Source organism: Bubalus kerabau, chromosome 10, assembly GCF_029407905.1.
Source record: "Bubalus kerabau isolate K-KA32 ecotype Philippines breed swamp buffalo chromosome 10, PCC_UOA_SB_1v2, whole genome shotgun sequence".
NCBI lineage: Eukaryota > Metazoa > Chordata > Mammalia > Artiodactyla > Bovidae > Bubalus > Bubalus kerabau.
This window is the reverse complement of record NC_073633.1, coordinates 57282086-57305939: the sequence shown is the minus strand read 5'-3', so window position 1 is coordinate 57305939 and position 23854 is coordinate 57282086. Positions and strand designations below refer to the sequence as shown.

Genomic DNA, 23854 nt, shown 5'->3' with positions numbered 1-23854 from the left:
GGCCCAGGCTGGGGAGCAGCAGAGGAGATGTCCACTGTGGGCCCTTCCAGTTCCAATATGTGATGATTCTTGTGCCATAGCCTCTGACTCCTGCTGAGGATGCAGGAGAGGAGTAAGGAACTACAGTATCCCCCTCTCTCCCTTGTGTCCCAGCATCGCTGCCCACCTTCCTCATTCCACAATAACTGGTTGAAAACAGAATCCTTTGGTTGTGGCCTGACGTTAGGGAAAAAACATCCAGGCCCCTCCCAGCCCCCACTCCCAGCCCCCACAGCCCACTGTCGTTCTTCCTTAGCTCCCCAGTTTCCGAGGCCCTGGCAGATGTGAAGGCTGACCTGGGATGAGACCTTGAGGGGAGCTGGTGACCTCACAAAGGAGGAGATCAAAGGAGGCTGAGCTCATTTGACCCACGCTGCAGAGTCCAGGGCCAGGGCCAGCTGTGAGAGCAGAGGGAGGGCACGGGAGCCCTCCAGGCCGGGAGCAGGGAGGATCCTGAACCTTCGCCAACATCCAGGTGGTACCTGCTCTCCCTCACAGTCATTTTTGTGGCAGACAGTTGGAGAGAGAGAGGGGCCCAGTAGAATCTTTGGTTGTTTTGTTTCTTTTAACTAATTCCTCATCCTCTACTTCTCTCCCACCTCTTTAGACTTTATAGGAATTTTTGGTTGTTCAACACACCCTCCTTACTGTCAGACGATATTTCATTTCTCACATTCCACCCCCGAGGCCTAGGTTAGCAAAGCCCAGCTGCCCCTGTTAACCTAGGTGAGATATTAAACCCCACCCGCCCTGGGAGTCACCCGTCAGCATACCCAAGCCGTGGGTCCTCTCCGTGGTGAAACGGAGGTGATAACAGTTCTCATGGTATTTTCAATTAAAAATTCCTGAAATGTTTCCAACATCAGCCAGCCAGAAAGGAGGGTGATAGAGAACAAATGGTGACAAGGAGAGAAAGAGAGAGGAGAGCGAGGGGGTGGCGGGCGGGGGAGGGGAGCAAATATGCGAGAGGCCCGGAGTCAGTGAGGAGGCCAAGGAGGGTGAAACCAGCAACAGAGGCAGGAAAGAAGACGAAGGGCACAAATCAAGCTGCTAAAGTAGACCAGGAGGCCTAAGAGAGGAGCAGAACCTGCCTGTGGAAAAACTGAAACAAACGAAAGATAAAGTGCTTTGGCTACAAGTCAAAAAACTGCAATCAAGTTAGCTGGCGTTTAGTTGGCATTCGTTAGCCAAGTTTTATGTAATGTCTTTAATTATTCTTTAGTATAATTTTTTGCCATGTCCTATATTAAGCTAACCAGAGAACCCATCCCCCAAATGTGCCTGAGGTCACAAGGAAGCGAACTACAGAGATCTAAGCCTTTTCAGGAAGGAGTACAACTTTTGTCCCCAAGTCTCTGGTTATCTTTTGAGCGGTTAGAGAACTCAGCCCAGCCTGACCGCCAAGGCAGGTACTTGGCAAACTCTTGTTGAAACCAATGTGGTCACCCATCCTGTTGGGGAGGGAGGTCCACAGACAAAGATAAATATGAGATGGGGAAAGGCCGTTATGTAATATTCCCAAACACACCACTTCAGAGAGTGTGTGGAGGAGGAAATGAGAACCAGTCATTCATTTCAAAAGCATTAAAGCAAAGTAAAAGCCCCATAGGCACCCAGTCCACACAAAGCTGTAAAGTAAAAGCCTTATAGGCACCCAGTCCACACGGAGCTGTGCAGACAAGGGGGATCACTGGATCTACAGGAACCACTGCCCTCCAGGAAGCTGCCCGTGAATTCTCTTGAGGAAATAGCCACACAATGCTTTTCTCAAGAGTGTGGGATTCCCCTCCAGGGCCTCTCAGCCCAGGCAGTGGTGTCCCCTGCGATCCAGTCTGTCCATGTCAGAAACCCTGTCCAGTCTACCTGCTCCCCCTCCACTATCATCTATCCCACATCCTGGAAGCTATAACCACAGCTCAGGCCAGCAGCCCATCTCAGCTGGGGTAGCTCCCCATGGCCTCCCTGCAGCCGCTCTTGCTCCCTCTAATCCACTGTCCACCCTGTAGCCACATTGATCTAAAAAGTGCTGCTTTCGTGGTAGCCTGCATATGGCTTCTCATGGCCCTCAAATCAAGTCCAACTGATGCAGCCTGGGTGACAACATCTGCTGGGATTGGTCTCCGCATCTAGCACCTCCCTGTAACTCTCCCCTACTACACTGCTGGACACTCCCCCTCCCGACCCCCCGCAGCTTTCTTCCTGTCCTGTGAATACACAAAATTCTTTTCTGCCACAAGGGTTAGCACCTGTAATCTATATGTTGGGGCCTTTCCTTTCTGTGGTACAGGCATTCTCCCTTAGAAAGGGAAGAGAAATATCAACAGAAGGAGTTGTATGGTCTCCCTGGCTTCTAAGGTCCTCTGCTGGTCTGTACTCTCTGTCCCTTTATTAACTGCAGGATGTGACGAGAGGTCTGGGGAAATTCCCTAGTAACTCCCCTGTCTCCTTACCTGCAACACCACCATGTCTGTTCCCACCGACAGACCACATACTAACTCCAAATTAGTCATTAGTAGCTGTTTTCTTGACAGTTTAAAAGAACATCCCTATCTGTACCACCTGGAAGAACAGGGAGTTCTGACTTATCAGGCTAACTTGTCCCTTGGGCTGAGCACAGGTGTAAAGCCTGACCTTAGTCTTTAAATAGATAGTATCCCTATTTCTCCCCCCTTGCTATGCATCTTTGTACCTACTTTTGAGGTCCTTTTTGAACTATCCACATCCAAACCTGTTATGGACTGAATATTTGGGGATCCCAAAAATTCATATGTTGAAGCCCTAACCTCCTAGGGGGTGGTATTAGGAGATGGGGGCCTTTGGGAGATAATTAGATATAGATGAAGTCATGAGGGTGGCGTCTTCACAATCGGATTAGTGTCCTTAGAAGAGGGAAAAACACCAGAACTTCCTTTCCACATGCACACACAAGAAAGGCCATATGTAGACACAGTGAGAAGATGGCTGACTGATCCAACAAGTAGGCGCTCAGTTCAGTTCAATCACTTGGTCATATCCGACTCTTTGCAACCCCATGGACTGCAGCACACCAGGCTTCTCTGTCCATCACCAACTCCCAAAGCTTGCTCAAACTCATGTCCATCGAGTCAGTGATGTCATCCAACCATCTCATCCTCTGTCATCTCCTTCTCCTCCTGCCTTCAATCTTTTCTAGCATCAGTTTTTTTCCAGTGAGTTAGTCTTTCACATCAGGTGGCCAAAGTATTGGAGTTTCAGCTTCAGCAGTCCTTCCAATGAATATTCAGGACTGATTTCCTTTATGATTGACTGGTTTGATCTCCTTGCAGTCCAAGGGACTCTCAAGAGTCTTCTTCAACACCACAGTTCAAAAGCATCAATTTTTCAGTGCTCAGCTTTCTTTATGGTCCAACTCTCACATCCATACATGACTACTGGAAAAACCATAGCTTTGACTAGATGGACTTTTGTTGGCAAAGTAATGTCTCTGCTTTTTAATATGCTGTCATGGCCCAGCCCATCAGAACAAGACTCAGATTCCCCCATAGTCAGGAAGCTTCCACAAGCCTCTTATCCTTTTCCATTGGAGGACAGACAGAATAAAAACCACAATCACAGAAAAATAACCAAACTGATCACATGGATCACTGCCTTGTCTAACTCAATGAAACTATGAGCCATGCCGTGTAGGGCCACCCAAGATGGATGGGTCATGGTGGAGAGTTCTGACAAAATGTGGTTCACTGGAGAAGGGAATGGCAAAGCCACTTCAGTATTCTTGCCTTAAGAACCCCACAAACAGTATGAAGTGGCAAAAAGGAGGCACTCACCAGACACTGAATCTCCCAGTAACTTGATCTTGGACTTTTAGCCTCTAGAACTATAAGAAATAAATATCTGTTGTGTAAGCTACTCAGTTTATGGTATTTTGTTATAGCAGCCTGAGCTAAGACACACCTCAGGATTCTCACCCCTTTCAAGAGAAAAGCACAGTGCCCCTGGCTCAAGTGCTGGGAGATGTTAATGGGCCATTTCTCCTCCCAGGCTTCTCCCTTCCTGGAGGGGCAGAGTCCCAGCAATTGCTTCATCTGCATTTTTGTCTTTCTCCCCTGGGGGCAAGCCTATCACTGGTTTCTTCTTGAAACCTTCAAGCATATGCCATTGTGGAAACCAACTTTTTTGTGACGATGACACAGACTAATTTGTGAAGAAAACCCTTTTTTTTCTTCTATTTACAGGACTCTGCCCTTGTGAAATAGTCTTTGTCTTTTTATGCCATATGTATATTTGTCTCCTTCCTAAAACAAACTCATTACAAAAAGCCCCTCACCTCAACTTCCATCCCCACATTAACTACATTTCTCTACCCCCCTTCAGGATACAGGGCATGATATTTATACAGGTTCCCCCTGGAAAGTGAAAGAGGGCTCATTTCAGTTCCTCTGCATAGGCATGCTTTACCTTCAGACTAGAATGTTCCTCCCTCCCCAGTTTCTTTATCTGATTGGCTTCTGCTTGTCTTTCACTTCTCAGCTCCAAGTTCCTAAGGGAGTTCATTTGTTCTTTCATTAATTCATTTATTCCTTACTTCCTTGCTCTGTTCCAGACCCTGGACCAGATGTTGGTGATACAATGATGAGCCAAGACCAGCATGCCCCTTATGGAGCTCACAGCCTTGTGGGAGCAGAGAGTCCAGTGTGAAGGCAGAAGAGTGCCACTGTGATAAGCTCCAGGAATGCGTCAGTGGACAAACTGGACCTCTTTAGAGAGAGAAATGAGGGAGCCATATGAGCATTCCAAACAGGGGAACAACCTGTGGAAAGGTCATTCATCGGGAGGGCGCAAAGCATGCATTAGGAATTAAAAGAGGCATTAGGTGTCTGGGGCCGAGTGTAGACTGTGTTTCAGTATGATTTTGGGAAAAGAGAAAATGGCAGAATAGCAGGACTTTATGGGGTATGCTCTGGAGTTTGTCTTGACTCTAAGAACGAGGAGACATTGAGGTTTCAGTGTGGGGTTCGGGTAGGGGTGTGGAAGGAACAGGGGTAAGGGTAAGAGTGACATGATCAGGTTTTCCTTGCAGAAGATCACTGTGGCTGTATTGTATAGAATGGCTTGCAAGGGCCCCGGGGATGGGGTCAGATCCAGGAGGTGTACTGTAGGTGAGAGATAACAGTGCTAGAGGAGACAATGCAGTGAGGATACAGAGAGGGGCAAGATTCTGGAAGACACTTAGGAGTGCAATCAAGGGGATGTGGTGAGGGACTGGGAGTGGGGAGTAGGAGGGTATGAGGATGATTCCTGGGTTATTGGCTTCCACACAGGGCTTGGGAACAGGAGTCCTGATTTCCCAGATAGATGGGACTAAAATGGGACCTGTTTCGGAGGGCAGATCATGAGTTCTATTATGCCCTCACTGTACAAATTCACACAGCACTCGGCAGTGTTGTCGTTAATCATTATCTAGGTAGTTGTGTGTTTATTGTATGAATTTCCTGGAGAATTATTAGTTCCATGAGGGTGGGACTTGGTCTTATTCACCAGGAAATTCACAGGGCCTGACTTGTTGGCTTTCAGCAAATGTTTGCTGCATGGATTAGTGACCATCTGCCTCAGTCTGTCTGCCTATGGGAAATCTCCATTTGAAATATTTGCCATTTCTGTAGCCTCCAAGTACCCTAGCCTGAATTTGTTATTAATGTTACATGTTGGAGTTGAAAAGCACTGGGCCTACAGTCAAAAGATCTGGGTTGAAGTCCCACAAGTTATGTGCTATGCTAGCAAAAGGTCTGCAGATGAGTCAGAAATATTCAGAAGGAAGTTCCCTCCGGAATAGAGCAACCTGGAAGCCAAACCAATCAGAATACAAACACGGCAAACAGAGAAGTGGTAAGTATCATTCTGAAGGGGCTAGTTTTAACACATCCTATAATAGCTTATTTTATCATTTCCTTTTTATTATTCTTAAATGGTGGGATCAGAGTAAATCAAGGGTCTCTAAAAAGGGATTTAGATTTCCCCCAACAGTGGGGCTTCCCCAAAAGGAATCTCTTCTGGAGACACTTCTCTAAGAGACCTTGCCTCTTTCATCATTCTTTTCTTGGGAAGAGATCAGAAGTCAGAGGGCTTAGGATGTGGGCTCTGAGTCACAGGAGGAGGTGGGGACCGAGCCTCAGGAGTCCTGGCTCCAGACCCAATCTGCCGTGTGATGATAGATAAGCTAGCCCCACCCCAGACAGAGCCTGAGTTTCTGCATGTAGAGCATGAAGACCTTGTACTAATTTAATGCCAGTTCCTAGGGTGGCCCTAGGTACTGGGGGCATTGTTGCAGAGGCAGAAGAAGTGGTCGCTTACAAGGCTAAAATCAAGGAGACCAGAGTTGGTGGGATGAGGCTGCTGACCTGACACCAGGAGGCACAAGTTCAAATCTCTAGGAGCTGGAGTCAATTCTGTTGGCTCATCATCAGAACCCTAGTCTAAAGTGGGATCCCCATTATTTTCCACCACAGTGCCCTATTTTTGAACTATACAAATTATGCAACTTTAAATATTGTGTGATTATGTTTTAAACATGTCCCTGCCACCAGGCTATGAGTTCTATTAAAAGCCCATTCTGTATGAATAGAACTTAGCCCAGTGCCTGACAGGCACAGAGTAAATGGAGATCTTCTGAATGAATGGATGGATGGATGGGTGAATAGATGGGAGGAGGAGTGTGTGAGTAAGTGAATATGGAAACAGCAGTTTCTAGGCTTCAACATTCCCTGTTGTGCTGGGACTTCTGCCCTCTGGTTTTGTTTTTTTTTTTTTTTTTTTTTTTTTTTTTAATAAGCTCACTTCCTCTTCCCCAATGACTGCTCCCATCCCCAAACTTAGCAGAGCTCATACTACTGTCCCTGGCCCTAGGAGAAGACCTAGATCTCTTCAGCTCACTTGCCAGGCTCAGCAATAGGACTCTCTTTACTTCTTCTGTGGTTGCTATCCTGGTAATCATTGCTTCTATGACTAGAAGGGTTAGAAATTAGCCCAGTTCTGAAGATTGCTTCACAGAGATTAGCTGCCATTTAATTTCTGGTTTGCCAAGAGTTTACCAATACCTCCAAGATGACTGTGGTTCGGACAATGACAGCAGCTCCATCTCTGTGTTCTTATTACTCGGCAACTTGTGCTGCGTACTTCCTAAACATCATCATTCATTCTCCCAGCAACCCAGTGACACGGATGCTATTCTTACCTCCATTTCAGAGATGGGGGCATGGAGGCACTGGGGTGGGGCGGGGGCTATCCATCATCATGCAAGTAGTAATGGGCTGAGTTTGCTTTTGGATTCAGGCAGTCTGAGTGCAGAGACCATGCCTGTAGTCATACAATAACTTCTTCTTGTTCTAAAAGTGTGTTGCCTTCATCTGAGTTCAGCTCCAGCTGTGAGATTACTATTCTGGGGTTCATACTGGGTCTCCAAGTAATGCCCAATTGCAAAGTGGGCTGGTGTGGAGAGGGCTGCTATGTCCCTGGGAGAGGAAATATTTTTATTTTGGCATGTCAGTGGTGCATACAAGTTCTGCAGATTGTCCTCCAGGGGCTGCAGGCTGTGCTTTCAGGAAATGCTTGTGTCCACTCTGGATGTGATCAGCCCAGGGAGGAGGGCCAGGTGCCCAGACTCTGAATGCCAAGTGTGGGCTTAGGACAGTAGTGATTCTCACACCTTGACTTCCTGATGGCAGGATGCAGAAACTCTGCTGCAGCAGAGCTCATCTTTTTCTCACTGCATTTATTTCAATTTTAAACCACAAGGATTTAAAAAAATCAAAGTTTGGAATTAAATCCCAAAGTGTGCCAAATAGCAGACTATAACACATGGAGGATCGATGAGTATTTTGTAAAGCACCATCTTATTTGTAACAGAAATGCTCCCAAATTAGTGCTTTTAACCTTTTTTTTTTTTTTAATTGCTTGGATTAAAATCAACTCTTAAACAAGCCTGGAACCAATATGCTGTTGTTTCTTCTGTTTGTATCAGTCTTACAGCTGTTGCCTTGCTAGGATTAATTTGTCTCCAGGGGGTTTCAACACTATCCTCCCTAGTGTATTTTCAGAGCCCATAATGTCATATAATCGGGACCATGTTATTTTTGTCTGAATCTCTGGGAGTGATGTAAGAGGAAAAAGGAAACCAGCTAACTCCCAACCATTTGACCAAAGGTTAAATTAGTCTTGGCCTTTCCCCAGCTGGACAGAATGCTGCTCAAACATTTATTCCACCCAGCAGAATGGAAGTCCTCTTCCTTTCTTCTTGAATTATTTTCCTTATGATATTCTTCCCCATTGTGCCCCCAAATAATGCACCAATGTTCACTTCCCCCTCCTGGGCCTCTACCATCTTTACGTTGTTCATTATGGGTCATTAGTGTCAGGTAGAAACATGTAGAAAAAGTCTTATGAGACAGGCAAAGATCCTGACGTGGGAACTGGAGCCATGTTTTCCTCAAGAAAGACTTCAAGCTGCTAAGTGACTGGAATGAGAACACCCTGATTGGTCCCTTGGTCTTGTCACCAGTGCAGACGCACAGTGCTGCCAGCATCTTGGGAACACCCTGATGGCTCTGAGAGCAGCTGCTTCTGAAGCCAAGCAGGACAAGCCAAAACCACTGGATGAGCTAGTAGCTGGTCATCTTGTAAGACCCATAGACGTATTGATTTTCACTCCATCAAACTTCTACTTCCTGTAAGTGCAAGATGGAACCTGAGAGCAGGTCTTGAAAAATTAACATCTCTCCATTGACATTCTTTTATATGTGAAGAAACTTCAGGGTGTGAGTTGTGACTATCGAATGAGGTAGCAGGCCTAGTGAAATAGTCCTGTTTCCTTTGGGTGTTTTTCTTCTGTCAGCAAGCAGGTTTACCCACTGGTAAACTAGAGTTTTCTGGGGGAAAAAAAAGTGCCCCCTCTCCCAGGAGTGGGGGACACTGAGGTAGAGGGGAATGAGCTGAGACTTTGAAACTAGAAGGAAAAAAAAAAAAGCAACAGCTGACATCCACGGAAACTTTACCAGGTGTGTGCCGAGCACTCTACGTGGATGATTTCCTTCCGCCTGTATAGTGATTCCAAGAGGCAGGTATTTTTGTTGTCCCCGTTTTCCAAGAAGGAAACTGAGATTTTGAGAGTTTGGGTAAAAGGCCTAAAGTCACAAAGACAAGAAGTAGTAGGAGCTTGGTCGGATTGTTGGGACAGGTTTCCTAGGCTGCTCCATACTGCTTCCCTGGGAGTGGGCTGTACATGCAACCTCGGCATCTTCTTCCTTGAAATGGAAACAATAGGACTTGTCTTTCCTACAGACAGGGTGGTTATAAGAGTCTAGGGAGCTACAGATGTGGAAAAATGTGGGCCTGTGAAACCATGTGCAAATGTTTGTTATTTTATGGCTGAGAAGTGAGGAACCCCAGGGACCGGCTGCCTCATGAGCCTCTGTTCATAGCCTGAGCTCTTGTAATTTGTAGGATAGTTTGGGGCAATGGGGATCTATGTGAATGGTGGTGGTGATATTTCAACTCTTAATGGATGATGTGTGAAGACAAACAGAAGCAAGAGAACAGGAAAGGGATCCCAGATAACAAGGGCAACACCATGTCACAGAGAGAGGAGAGGAGACCAGATGTTGCAGTATCAATCCTCAGGTCAGTTACTTTCCGTCTTGCCTCCTAGTCTGAGGTCCACTGGTCCTCACCCAGTCAGATTCTGTCAAAGGCACCCTGCAAAGAGCTCTCACATCTGACTTCTCTCTCTGCTCTATATTACTGTTTTGGTTCAAGTGCCCATCACTACTCACCTTGACTTTGTCATAGCCTCTACTTGCTTCTCCATGCCTCTACTCTCATCCCCTTCCTCCAACGTGCCATCAGAAATCTTACCCTTCAAAGGCTACACAATTCCTTGAAGAATCATGTATAAATTCTGAGCATGAGTTACTACCCTTTAGGACCTGGGCATGTATCCTCAAGTGAACCACATCTCACAGTCCTATATTCCAGCCACATTGAACCACTGGCCACTACCAATGTGTGACATTTCCTCGGTCAACCTTTGTGCTTTTACTATTTGGGAGTCAGGGAAATGCCCTTCCCTTCCTCACCTAGAGAACTCCTATGCAAGGTCCAGCTCATGAATTGTCATTCTGTATATTCTGATTGTATTCACATTATCCAATAGTATTGTTCACCACCTGATGTGAGGAGCCGACTCATTGGAAAAGACCCTGATGCCGGGAAAGATTGAGGCCGGGAGGTGAAGGAGGCAACAGAGGATGAGATGGTTGGATGGCATCATTGACTCAATGAATGTGAGTTTGAGTAAACTCCAGGAGATACTGAAGGACAGGGAAGCCTGGTGTGCTGCAGTCCGTGGGGTCACAGAGTGAGACAGGACTGAGCAACTGAACAACGACAAATAGTATTGTAATTATTTAATACCTGTCATTCTCACTCAGGGGTTCTTAGCTCTAGGAACTATGTGTTAGTCTCTAGATCTATAATCCCCAGTGTTGCTGTCGGGCACACAGAAGGCACTTGAGAGAGGTTGTATGAAACAACGAATGAGCCTCTAAATTTGGGATTGGGCTCATATGCAAGAAGGGTCTTCTTCTCTTTGTTCAGCTCACCGGCTGTGTTCTACCACAAACTTGCATGTATTTTTCAACAACTGTAGAGACTGTATTCAGGCCTTATGATGTGATATGGCTACTTCTGATTATTCCTGAACTGGGGAGTGGGTGGCATGTAAAATATCTTAAAGCAAATAGGCCCTCCCATAAAAGCTTTTCTTAATTAGAAGAAGAAAAGATTTAGGTTCAGTGCAAGGTTTGAACAAAATCTTTGCCTGTCAATTAATCCAGGAAAATGACTTCCCACACCTCCCTTATCTGCTCTTCTCACTGATTTAACAAAAAGAACTGGAATGTCGCTGACACCACCATGCTATCCAAACGAGCAAGACTCAGAGCTGTTTTTTCCATCATAAGGAAGTTATGTAAAGTCTGCAAGCTGAGGCATGTTTCGGTTAGTTTTTCATGAAAACCTATTCTAATTCAGTGGGTTAACCATAGCTATTTTGGAGAAACGCTGTATTAGGTGGATAGTCTCAAAGCCAAAATGTTAGACATTTTAATTAGTCTAGTTGACTAATATTAATTATTTATATATATATATATATAAATGAATTTATATATGTATAAATTCTGTTCTGAATTTTCCCCACCAACAAGCATATATAATAGCCTAAAAGTAGAAATATATTTCACTTTTAACTGTTGCTAGTCTGATTACAAATGAGAAATCCTCTGTGGTTAAAAGCAACAACTTCAGGCAAATAAAAATGCATAATGACCACAGAAAATCTTTCCTCAGAAATATTTCTTGGGTTTAGCCAGAGTTCTAAATGAAACCAATTTATTTTCTAGGAAGTTGCTATACTGGGAACAGTAATCTGGTTCAGTGGTTCACAAATACTAACCCAATGATGAGTGAAAGGCAGGTGGCAGATGAAACTTGAAAGGAGATTTTTAAAGTGCTATTTCTAGATCCCCCTAGATAGATTGACTTCCCTGGTGGCTCAGCTGGTAAAGAATTCACCTGCAATACGGGTTCAATCCCTGGGTTGGGAAGATTCCCTGGAGGAGGGAATAGCTACCCACTCTAGTATTCTGGCCTGGAGAATTCCATGACCCGTATAGTCCAGGGGGTGGCAAAGAGTTGGACACGACTGAGCAACTTTAACTTCACTAGATAGATAGTGATTTGGTGTGTCCAGGAGCAAAACCCCAGCTAATCTGATGCAAAGCTGGGTTTGGGGTCCACTCCCATTCCATCCTTTACCTTGCATGGGTGCAACTTAAGACAGCACCTTGGTACTTTTTTAAGTGGCACATCTATCTGGAACCTAAACTGTGTGTGGCAGTGCCTTGCATGCTGGTGTTCTATAGCAAGAGCCACAGGCTACATGAAAATGTGTTCACCACTCAAAGAGCCAGAGTTTGGTGTTCCCGGGCAGTCAACAGCCTCTTTATATGTAAGTGATTTGTCACAGATTATTCTGGACTTACTCTATTGTGCAAGAGAAGTGGAATGGCCTAAGTAAAACCACTCCTCAGCAGCCTCTGCTCTCACGAATTCTGAAGTTTTCCTCAGATCAGGATGGGAGGGACCGAATCTTTCAAGCTAGACTGTCCTCTTCACCTGGTACAGATGTGTCCCGTGCATCTAAAGGCAAGGGCCTTCCTTCTGAGGTCAACGAAAACCAGATACCTCAGCCTGTTCTCCAAACTGTAGATCAGAGGCCTGACTGAGGGATAAACATTGTGAGGAATCTTCTCATGGATGAACGGGGGTGCAACTACATGAGAACACCCAGTAATTTCTGGACTCTCTTATCTTGAAAACTGATTATGCAGAAACATAGTGAGTTATTGGAAGATGGCTCATATACAAGGCAGTAGGTGACCACAGGATATCAAACTGTTTCCTTTAATATGAACCACTAAGCATTCTAGACTTCCTTGTCATATTATATATGCAGTATATATGCAATTATATATGCTATATATATATATATATATATATATTGGAGTGGGGTGCCATTGCCTTCTCCAATATATGGCACCCCACTCCAGTACTCTCGCCTGGAAAATCCCATTGACGGAGGAGCCTGGTAGGCTGCAGTCCATGGAGTCGCGAAGAGTCAGACATGACTGAGCGACTTCACTTTCACTTTTCACTTTCATGCATTGGAGAAGGAAATGGCAACCCACTCCAGTGTTCTTGCCTGGAGAATCCCAGGGACAGGGGAGCCTGGTGGGCAGGCGTCTATGGGGTTGCACAGAGTTGGACATGACTGAGGCGACTTAGCAGCATATATATATATATATATATATATATATATATATGTATGTATGTATGTATAAATGAAGTCAAGTGGGCTCTAGAAAGCATCACTGTGAACAAAGTTAGTGGAAGTGATGGAATTGCAGTTGAGCTATTTCAAATCCTGAAAGATGATGCTGTGAAAGTGCTACACTCAATATGCCAGCAAATTTGGAAAACTCAGCAGTGGCCACAGGACTGGAGAAGGTCAGTTTTCATTCCAATCCCAAAGAAAGGTAACGCCAAAGAATGCTCGAACTACCACACAATTGCACTCATCTCACACACTAGTAAAATAATGCTCAAAATTCTACAAGCCAGGCTTCAGCAATATGTGAACCGTGAACTTCCAGATGTTCAAGCTGGTTTTAGAAAAGGCAGACGAACCAGAGATCAAATTGCCAATATCCACTGGATCATCGATAAAGCAAGAGAGTTCCAGAAAAACATCTATTTCTGCTTTATTGACTATGCCAAAGCCTTTGACTGTGTGGATCACAATAAACTGTGGAAAATTCTGAAAGAGATGGGACTACCAGACCACCTGACCTGCCTCTTGAGAAATCTGTATGCAGGTCAGGAAGCAACAGTTAGAACTGGACATGGAACAACAGACTGGTTCCAAATAGGAAAAAGAGTTCATCAAGGCTGTATATTGTCACCCTGCTTATTTAACTTCTATGCAGAGTACATCATGAGAAACGCTGGGCAGGAAGAAGCACAAGGGGGAATCAAGATTGCCGGGAGAAATATCAATAACCTCAGATATGCAGATGACACCACCCTTATGGCAGAAAGTGAAGAGGAACTGAAAAGCCTCTTGATGAAAGTGAAAGAGGAGAGTGAAAAAGGTGGCTTAAAGCTCAACATTCAGAAAACGAAGATCACGGCATCCGGTCCCATCACTTCATGGGAAATAGATGGGGAAACAGTGGAAACAGTGTCAGACTTTATTTTTTGGGCTCCAAAATCACTGAAGATGGTGACTGCAGCCATGAAATTAAAAGATGCTTATTCCTTGGAAGGAAAGTTATGACCACCTAGACAGCATATTAAAAAGCAGAGACATTACTTTGCCAATCAAGGTCTATCTAGTCAAAGCTATGATTTTTCCAGAGACGGCAGCCCACCAGGCTCCTCTGTCCCTGGGATTCTCCAGGCAAGAATACTGGAGTGGGTTGCCATTTCGTTCTCCAATGCATGAAAGTGAAAAGTGAAAGTGAAGTCACTCAGTCGTGTCCGACCCTCAGCAACCCTATGGACTGTAGCCTACCAGGCTCCTCTGTCCATGGGATTTTCCAGGCAAGAGTACTGGAGTGGGGTGCCATTGCCTTCTCCGGTAGTCATGTATAGATGCGAGTTCGACTATAAAGAAAGCTGAGAGCTGAAGAACTGATGCTTTTGAACTGTGGTGTTGGAGAAGACTCTTGAGAGTCCCTTGGACTGCAAGGAGATCCAACCAATCCATCTTAAAGGAAATTAGTCCTGAATATTCATTGGAAGGATTGATGCTGAAGCTGAAACTCCAATAATTTGGCCATCTGATGTGAAGAACTGACTCATTTGAAAAGACCCTGATGCTGGGAAAGATTGAAGGCAGGAGGTGAAGGGGACAACAGAGGAAGAGATGGTTGGATGGCATCACCGACTCAATGGACATGAGTTTGAGTAAACTCTTGGGAGTTGGTGATGGACAGGGAGGCCTGGTGTGCTACAGACCATGGGGTCACAAAGAGTCAGACATGACTGACTGAACTGAACTGAATTACAAATTTGTCTAAGTTATTCCTTAGGGTGAAGACTTTTTAAAAAATCTTTTGGCAAGCAGAGAGATATTCACTGACAACTCCTTGCGTAATCAACAAGCACTGAAAATTAAGACCCGACACACAGGAGAAAGTTCTGCTGATCAGTAGGTGATCTCCTACAGTGACAGTGAGAAGAAGAGCAAGCCAGGAGCTGTGAGCCCCATGCCACATACTAGAAAGGACAACCTGGGGACAAAAGGGCTGGATCATCACAACAGGGACAGCAGCTCCTCCCAGGCTCCCAACCCTTAGGGGAGAGAAGCTGAAAGTAAATCCCATGTACTGAGGAGTGTGCTCAATTGCTACAGACATTGGAAAAGGAAGATGAGCCACTAACACCCTCCAGGCTGCATATAAAAGATGGCAGGTCTGTATCATAAAAACAAAGATTCTCAGATGCTATTGTGAGAATCTCATCACCAGAGTGGTCCAGGGGACAGTTGAGTCTGAAAGCTGGCTAGGCGGAGTACCTATGCTCCATCCATCACCTTCAAAGCAGCAGCCTACTAAGCACTTAGTAGGGTAGGCTCTGCTGAGCAAACAAGTGTCCCATTTGCATTTCTTGTGCTGTTTGCATTTTGCACTCACCACTTGTCAGTACCCAAAGGTAGAGGTTCATTAAAACACCCTCCAGACTGCACAATGCTTCTTCTCAGGAGACAGAGTTTCCCTTCCCCAAAGGAAAAGGTCTTACTTCAGGGAAGTCCAAGGACGCCCTTTATCTTCAAGACAAAGGAACTTGGTGCAAACCCCTTCCTCTTCTCATTTATATCTATAGTGCGTGCCTCCATAGACACATCTCTCCCACTCTGATAAGCCTCTCTTGATTAAATTGGCAGGTTAGAGAGAGTTAAGTGCTTGACTCTATTCACATAAAGTTTCAGATGGACAGTGGGTCTGACTGGATGGAGTGGGATCAACCAATACATCTATGCAGACACATGCCCTGTGTTTAAGAACTGAGTATCTTTGTTCCCAAAAGCATCTTCTGGAAGTGATGAGCGCTGATTCCCACAGAGAGTATTTGTCTTTAATATTTCTATGTCATCTCCAGCTACTCTGGATCTGTTGACAGTTGGCACCTCATGAAGAGGGGGGACCTCACATGATTCTTGGCATGTTTTGATGAGTTTTTGAAACTTTTCTTAAAAGGTTACTTGGCTCTACTCATGCTTATTTGCCACCCAAAACTAAAAGTATAACATTAGAAAGTATGAGCACTGTTTCATAATTATACTTTTGACCCTTAGTGAATCTTAAGTGAAAATATTGTTTCACTGGATTGGTAACTACTTTTTCTCAGATGGACATCAGTGTGCAAATTCTGTCAATATGGCAAGATATTTGAATTCCGTTAGAGAATATCTATACAAATATATGTTCTCATGGACTGTGTTTTAACATGTTTATCCCAGCTCTGCAAAAATGACAAAAAAAAAAAAACCCATATTCCAAACCTTTTTCATTGCTTAGATTAAAAAAAAATTAATTTAAAACATACCATTTAATTTAGTAGAAAGTTAAATCTTCTTTAAAACTCTTGAGCACACTACTTAAATGCTCTGCATCTCGATTTCCCCCTCTTTAATTTGTGAATAATAACAGTACCTGCCTCACTGACTCTTGGAGACCAAATGAGATAATATATGAATGTGCTTTGAAATTCAAGGACTAATTAGTGACTTATTTCCCTGGAGCATTGATTTGGAACAGGAGAATCACCACAACCAGGATGTGTTTCACCTCTGTCCTCAAGCAAAATACTCAGCCCACGAGTTAGGCTTTTACTGGAGTTACATTTTTCCTAAGGAAGTCTGGTAAGATGTGTATAAAAGAAAAAGACATTAACATTTTACAGGCACAGAAATGAAGCTGAGTCCGGGTGTTTGTATGCCTTGGAGAATTTAATTTTGTATTATTAGAGCACTAAGACTTGGGAACCAGAATCTGAATCGGGAGTGTAAAGCTTACTGTATCACTTGGACAAGTCATTGAATCTCTCTGGTCTTAGTTCCCATGTCTATAGAAGGTCACTGGGCTAAATGTGGGCCTTCCTGTCTCCCATATGGGATGATTTTTGCCGCCCCATTATAGGAAGGAGAGCAATGATAGTAAAAGCTATATTATTAAGCCTTTCTACATGCCAGGCACTAAGTTGTTCACATGTATTGATTCATCTATCTGCATAACAACTGCCCTTGGCAAATTCTACTATTATGCTTACACCAAGAATGAGGAAACTCAGGCAGGAGAAGTTAGATGACTTGGCTAAGCTCAGAGTAAATGGTGGATCCAAGGTATGCACGGGACAGTACAGGTTCTGAGCTGGAAATGTTAACCATACCTCATGCTGAGATAACTTCTTATATAGATGCTAAATTTTTACTCACTTAATGTACCTATTTAATGTACCCATTGTGAGAGTTGTACTGTAAAGGCTGAGCACTGAAGAATTGATGTTTTTGAATTGTGGTGCTACAGAAGACTCTTGAGAGTCCTTTGCATTGCAAGGAGATCAAACCAGTCAATTCTAAAGGAAATCAATCCTGAATATTCACTGGAAGGACTGATTCTGAAGCTGAAATTCCAATACTTTGGCAACTTGATGTGACCAGCTGACTCATTGAAAAGACCCTGAGGCTGGGAGGACAGGAGGAGGAGAAGGTGACAGAGGATGAGATGGTTGGATGGCATCATTGACTCAATGGACATGACTTTGAGCAAATTCCAGGAGATAGTGGAAGACAGAGGAGCCTTGCATGCTGCAGCCCATGGGGTCGCAAGAGTTAAACATGACTTAGTGACTTAACAACAACAAGGACTCATTTAAACTAATCTATGAACACATTCTTATAAGAAATTGAAACTTTCCTGATAGAGCTAAAGTGCCCTTTGACAGTTCCCACTAACCAACCATGGCATGCCCCTCCATTGAGGTAGCCACTGATAAACATTTGGCGGGAATGTTTTTCAGTCTTTTTCTAGACATTACAAGAATACAAGTGCACTATGGACATACAGAGTATGTTTGTGTATGTTTCAATCTGCCTTATATCATGCTTTATGCATTATTCTGCAATAAATTTTCTTCACTTAACACTATGCTTAAAAACATTATTTTCCCTCTGCCCAGCAGTGGAAAGGAGTCAATAAGTGTAATAGTTTATGGGAAAGCTACACAAAAGTATATTTAACCAATATTAATGATATCTCATCATTGGGAATCTGCACTGCTGAGACTGCTGCTAAGAATGAGGATATTTTCATATGCTAACTGAACTGGCCTTTATGTTTATTCTTCTGTTGAAGAAAACATATTTTTTGGAAGGGGTGATATTGAGTTTATTGTATTAGATTTTTCTATTTACAACTGAGATCACATCTACTTACTATTTTGCGAGTCTACATTGTTTCTAATGTGTTCACACTTATGAATGGGCTCAATCATACAAAAACACACCCAAGTGCTCACATTGTTTTAAAAGAGCAGTGCACACATTATACTCCTCATACAAAGCAACCTTTGATTAAAAACCACTAGTTTCAAAGATCAGTCTGATTTTGAACATGAACCAAGATATATACTGTATGATCCAAAAATCTATTTTAGCTGTTTTGTATAGTTGCTGTCTTACTGCACTATATATATATATATATATATTTTTTTTTAATAAGGGACACTGATGAGGGACACCATATGGTATTAACTTTAATTAGACAGCTGACTGTCGCCCCCTCCCCCAAAAAATCTTTGGCCAAGAGTGCTCCATTGTGAAGACTGAAAGTATCTGGTGATACTTTAGCAGCAGTCTATTGGCCTGTCTTTTTCTTATTGATTTCCAGAAGCTCTTTATATATTCTGAATACTGATAATTTGACTGTTGTATATGTTGCAAATATTTTCTCCTAGTTTGTTGGGTGCATACTTTATAAATCCTCACAGCACTGCAAACTATTTATTATTCTCTCTCCTCGGTTTTATAGGAAAGGAACAGGAGATATAGAGGATATGCATCTTGCCTCAAGTCACAACAGACAGCAGAGCCAGAATTTGAAGCCTACCTGCTTCCACACTCAGTTTTACTATTGCTTTTGACTTTGTCTATTCTAACAATCCCACTTGCCTAAGTGCAAGGATTCTTGTAATAGACAATGAATATAAACTCTTTAATTCAATTAGTAAGTTCTCATCCATTTCCATTAATGTCATTTGGTGTGACAATGTGCAAGCAGATCCAAAAAGCATAAATCAAATCAAACCTGTGGAAGGCGGGAGCCAAGTCTGGCTGGTGGTGCTACACCAGAGCCCACTGCAGTGCCTGGCAGGTGGAAGCGCTGGGCACCCATGAGGTGAAAGGTCCTGTCTCTAGCAGGTAGGTTTCTACTTGCCTGGTGTTGCTGCCCATGGGAAGATTTGTGTTCTTCAGAATACCCTTGAGGTTGATTACATGTACTTTGGGTTTTCTTTTGTTTGCTTATATCTGTAATCTTTCTCCCCTAGAAGTCAATGTCCCAGAGTAAGTAAGAAGTTAAGTAAGATTCTGAGCTTTGGATATGCCTCTGAAACTCCTTGCGATGTGCTACTGGGCAAGTAAGAAGTGCCTGATATGTAGTAGGCTATATGATAATTCATCATGTTCTCATTCCCTGATCTCTACCCAGTATTCATCCTTCTAAAATACTTTTGGTAGTAGGGAGGTATTTTTAAAAACTCAAATGTCACCTCCTCTATAAAATATCCCCCCAAAATTCACCCTAGTTCCTGCTCAAATAAAAATGTATCCCTTTCTTCCTCTGCCTTCCCATTGCAACTTTTCTTCTTCCTAGAACAGCATTTATGATATTATGGTGATTTAATTACTTCTCTGTCTCTCACATTAGACTGTGAGCTCCAGATAACCAACACATCTCACTGGCTAGGTATTCCCAGCACCTAGTATACACTTGACATGGAGCACAGGGCAGTCATTCTGCTGAAACGTGTAAGTAAATGACAGAAAGAGAGAGGAAGTCAAGGGATGTGGGGTCGAGTTCTGGGTGGGGGGGGGGGGAGTGAACGTCAGTGAGCAGAGTGGGAACAATAACGAAAGGGTGAGCTGGGGTTGGAAGAGGAGAGGAGGGGGAGGATGTGGTGATGGAGACGTGTGGCTGGGCAGAGGCTGGGGATTAGGGTCCCATCACTTCTCCTGATGTATGGAACAACGCCTGGAACACTAGCCCATACACTGATGCTCACCAGTTCCTCTCAAATCTCATTGCCATCAATCAAATAGAACTCATGTGCCCTCTTCTCAGGGCAGTGATGAGACTAAAGTGGAACGATGCAACATGGGGAAACTGCATGGACGAGAGGCGCGAGCATGTGCAGAGCAGGAAGCTGGCCCCGAGGGTGTGGAGTCAGAACACAGCTGGGACCAGAACCCAGGTGCCTGGACGGCTAGTCAGGGCCCCTCCCACTGCATAGGGCTGCCCCCCGGGAGCTCTAGAGAGGGGAACGTTGGATTTTAAGTAATGCAAAGGAATTCTTCGTATGCTTGCACACAAAGCCTATACTCACAGCCAGCTCCAAGGCGAGCCAATTGGATGCTGAGAAACAGGAAACAACCAAGCTATGAAGTAAACCGATCCAAGTGTTGAAAAGATAATTTGTCCAAAACCAGACCCCTGGTGAAGCTTCACTGTGTTATTTATTAGCTAAGGGCAGGAGTATGTGGAAACGAAGGGTTGCTGGGACCATTTCTGGAAGATCCTTAAGGCCATTACTAAGTTAAATATCAGGAGTGAAGGCTCTTTACTCTCTAGAATTTCCAGCTCCTTTTCTGGGAAGATTTTCCAGTTATGAAATCAGGTAATCTGGGGAAACATTTCCTGCATTTAACTTTTTGATGCCACCAAAGACAGAGAGAGGAGGGAAGAGGTGGTGCCCGTAGTGGAGTGCTCATCTTCCCAGGGGCGTGAGAAGGAGACTGCATTTTTTCACCTTGCCAGGCTTCCTTCTGAGGCAGCCCCTGGGGGTCCCATAGTCGTTCATACAGCAATTCTGAAGCCCAGCCTGGTGTTTGGCTCTAAGTGTGGGAGACCCTTCCTGGCAAGGTTCCATGCTCAGAGGCGGACACCATAGCCCTTCAGTCCCACACGGCAGTGGCCCTCAGCAAGATAATGACAATAGCAAGCAGAGGCCTTAAGACACGCCAAGCACAGATTCAAGACCACCAGACCGCAGCAGTGCTGTCAGTTGCCAAACACTCCACGTGGAGTGATATTTTAATGTCTCCAAGCTTTATTTCCCTCATCTGCAGTAGGGAAGCTCTAGAGCAGACATCCCAAATGCCTGTCTTCAAACCAGCTGTACCATAGTCACCTGGGTTACATGTTAAAACCATCAATGACATCTTTGGAAAGATACCAAGAAACTGATATCAAGTCTATTTCAAGAGGGATGGTATATGAGGGCAGAGCATTGGAAAGGAACTTTCCAGTATACAAATTCTTTCTTTCTTTTTTTTTTTAACTTTTGAATCCATTGCAGTAATAATTCAAAAGCAACAAAATAACTCACTTTTAAAATAAGATGAACCACAAATATAGATTTCCAGGTCCTACCTGAGTCCAGAAAAAATGGGGCAGTGCTTTTATCTCCAAAATGAGTCTGAAACCAGATTCAAGGACTCCTATCCTCCAGGATGACTCCTCCCTCCTGATGGAAGATCCTGTTTTACAGATAAAACTGAGTTCTGAGAATGGTGGGAATGGGGCCAAGTCACACCGTTACTTACCGAACAGTAAGTAAAATCTGGGTTTTCAGTGCCAAGTCTTCAACCTGCTGTTTTTTATGCTCACCCTGCCATGGCCCCAGCATCTTCTCCTCTCAATTCTACTTCTCTGCACAAGAAAGACTTTTCTTGTCTCGGATCCCTTGCCCTTCAAACCCCGCTTTCTTCAAGCTAATCTGGTAAACGGAGTGATGATGTGTTTAGTGGGTACTAATGGGCCAATGCCCTCTATTAAAAGACACTCATGAACCCTTCTGGAAACATTTGCAATCAATGACTGCATTTCACTTCTGTAAAGTAATATGGGGGATTCAGTATAATGATTTTTCTAAAATTCTATCCCAGGAGGCAGGGGAGAAAAAGCAGCAGACTCAAGTCCTAAGACTTGGGTTGAAAGGTTTACCGTGTGGAAGTCATCTCTCTTTTTGGCTCATTTTCTACATGTGTAAAATGAGGGCATTAGATTGAATAATCTCAAAGGTCCTCTTTAATGCTTAACATTCTATTATATAATCCCTGCCTAAATCTGTCCTTTCTGTTTAAATCTGCATGTTCAACCATAGGCTCTAGAAGATATAATTGTGCTTTTGGAACAAGAGTTCTCAGTAACTGAATATTTTGTAACTCAGCATGGTTTTAGCCATTTCAGGATTAAGTGGGTGGCAAGGGGGACCTTGGGGCTTCCCAGGTGGCACAGTGGTGAAGAGTCTGTCTGCCAATGCAGGAGACACAGTAGATGCATGTTGGATCCCTCGGTCGAGAAGATCCCCTGGAGGAGCAAACGGCAACCCACTTCTTGCCTGGGAAATCTCATGGACAGAGGAGCCTGGCAGGCTACAGTCTATGAGGTTGCAAGGAGTCAGATGTGACTGAGCAACTGAGCATTTACACATGCAAAAGGGACCTTTCAGTGCAAATTCAGTCTTAATCACAAAAAAGAGGAATAGCTTGGGATTCATTAAAAAGAAACTGAAACCAAATAAAAGTTAAAGATGGAAAATAGCCTATTAGAATTGGAGAAGACCCAACATGGGAAGTTGCATGTCAGCACAGATACGCTTGACCTCTAGCGATTTCTGCTTCTGCTGAGGGAAGAAAGCCAGGTATGTGTCTGAGAAAGAATGTTCAAGAAGAGATGCTGTCGTTGGCAATGCCTTAAGCTCCCCCTGTACCAGCTGGGATAAAGAGCCTTGATCTAAGGTTTCTTTCCTGCTAAAATGCAAGTGTCTTGAGACAATACTACCCACCCCAAGTATATATGAATTTTTTATTAGGCTGCATTGGGTCTTAGTTGCAGCATGTGGGATCTTTCTTTGTGGCACATGGGCTCCAGAGTGTACAGGCTCAGTAGCTGCAACACACGGGCTTAGTTGCTCTGTGGCCACAGGGATCTTAGCTCCCTGTGCGTGCATGCGTGCTCACTGAGCTGTGTCCAACCCTGTGATTGCATGGACAGTAGCCCACTAGGCTCTTTCTGTCCATGGAATTTCCCAGGCAATTCCATGGGTTGCCATTTCCTCCTTCAGGGGATCTTCCCTGACCCAGGGATGAAACCCTCATCTCCTGTGTCTCCCGCACTAGCAGACAGATTCTTTACCACTGAGTCACTTGCTGCTGCTGCTGCTAAGTCGCTTCAGTCGTGTCCAACCTTATGCGACCCCATAGACGGCAGGCCACCAGGCTCCCCCGTCCCTGGGATCCTCCAGGCAAGAACACTGGAGTGGGTTACCATTTCCTTCTCCAATGCATGAAAGTGAAAAGTGAAAGTGAAAAGTGAAAGTGAAGTCGCTTAGTTGTGTCCAACTCATAGCGACCCCATGGACTGCAGCCTACCAGGCTCCTCTGCCCATGGGATTTTCCAGGCAAGAGTACTGGAGTGGGGTGCCATTGCCTTCTCTGCTGAGCCACTTGGGGGGCCCTTAGTTCCCTGACCAGAAATCAAACCCTGTGCCCTACATTGCCAGGCAGATTCTTAACCACCAGACCACCAGGGAAGTCCCATATATAGGAAGTTATCAAATCTTTTTATAAATAGGGTCTTTTAAATTGTGATAAAATATACATAAAATGTACCATTTTAACCATTTTAAAGTGTACAGTTTTGTGGCAATACATTCATCATTGTGCAACCAACACCACCATCCATCTTCAGAACGTTTTCATCCTTTTCAGCTGAAACTCCACACCGATTAAACAGTAACTCCCCACTTCCTCCTCCCCCATTGCCAGGAACCACTTTTCTACTTTCCATCTCTGTGGATTTGACAATTCTGGTACCTCTTATAAGTGGAATCATGCAATATTTTTCTTTTGTGACTGGCTGATTCACTTAATAAAATGTCTTTA

General features: G+C 44.2%; 1 long non-coding RNA gene across 12 annotated transcripts in view; it reads right to left on the bottom strand.

Annotated features, from left to right (window-relative positions):
* Positions 1 to 23854, bottom strand: part of LOC129621412 (uncharacterized) — a 112868-nt gene that overhangs the window by 83640 nt on the left and 5374 nt on the right. For all 12 annotated transcript variants that reach the window (XR_008699334.1, XR_008699333.1, XR_008699336.1 and 9 more), the window contains exon 4: positions 21339 to 21445. This is a non-coding gene — a long non-coding RNA (uncharacterized LOC129621412). The remainder of the gene's footprint in view (positions 1 to 21338; positions 21446 to 23854) is intronic.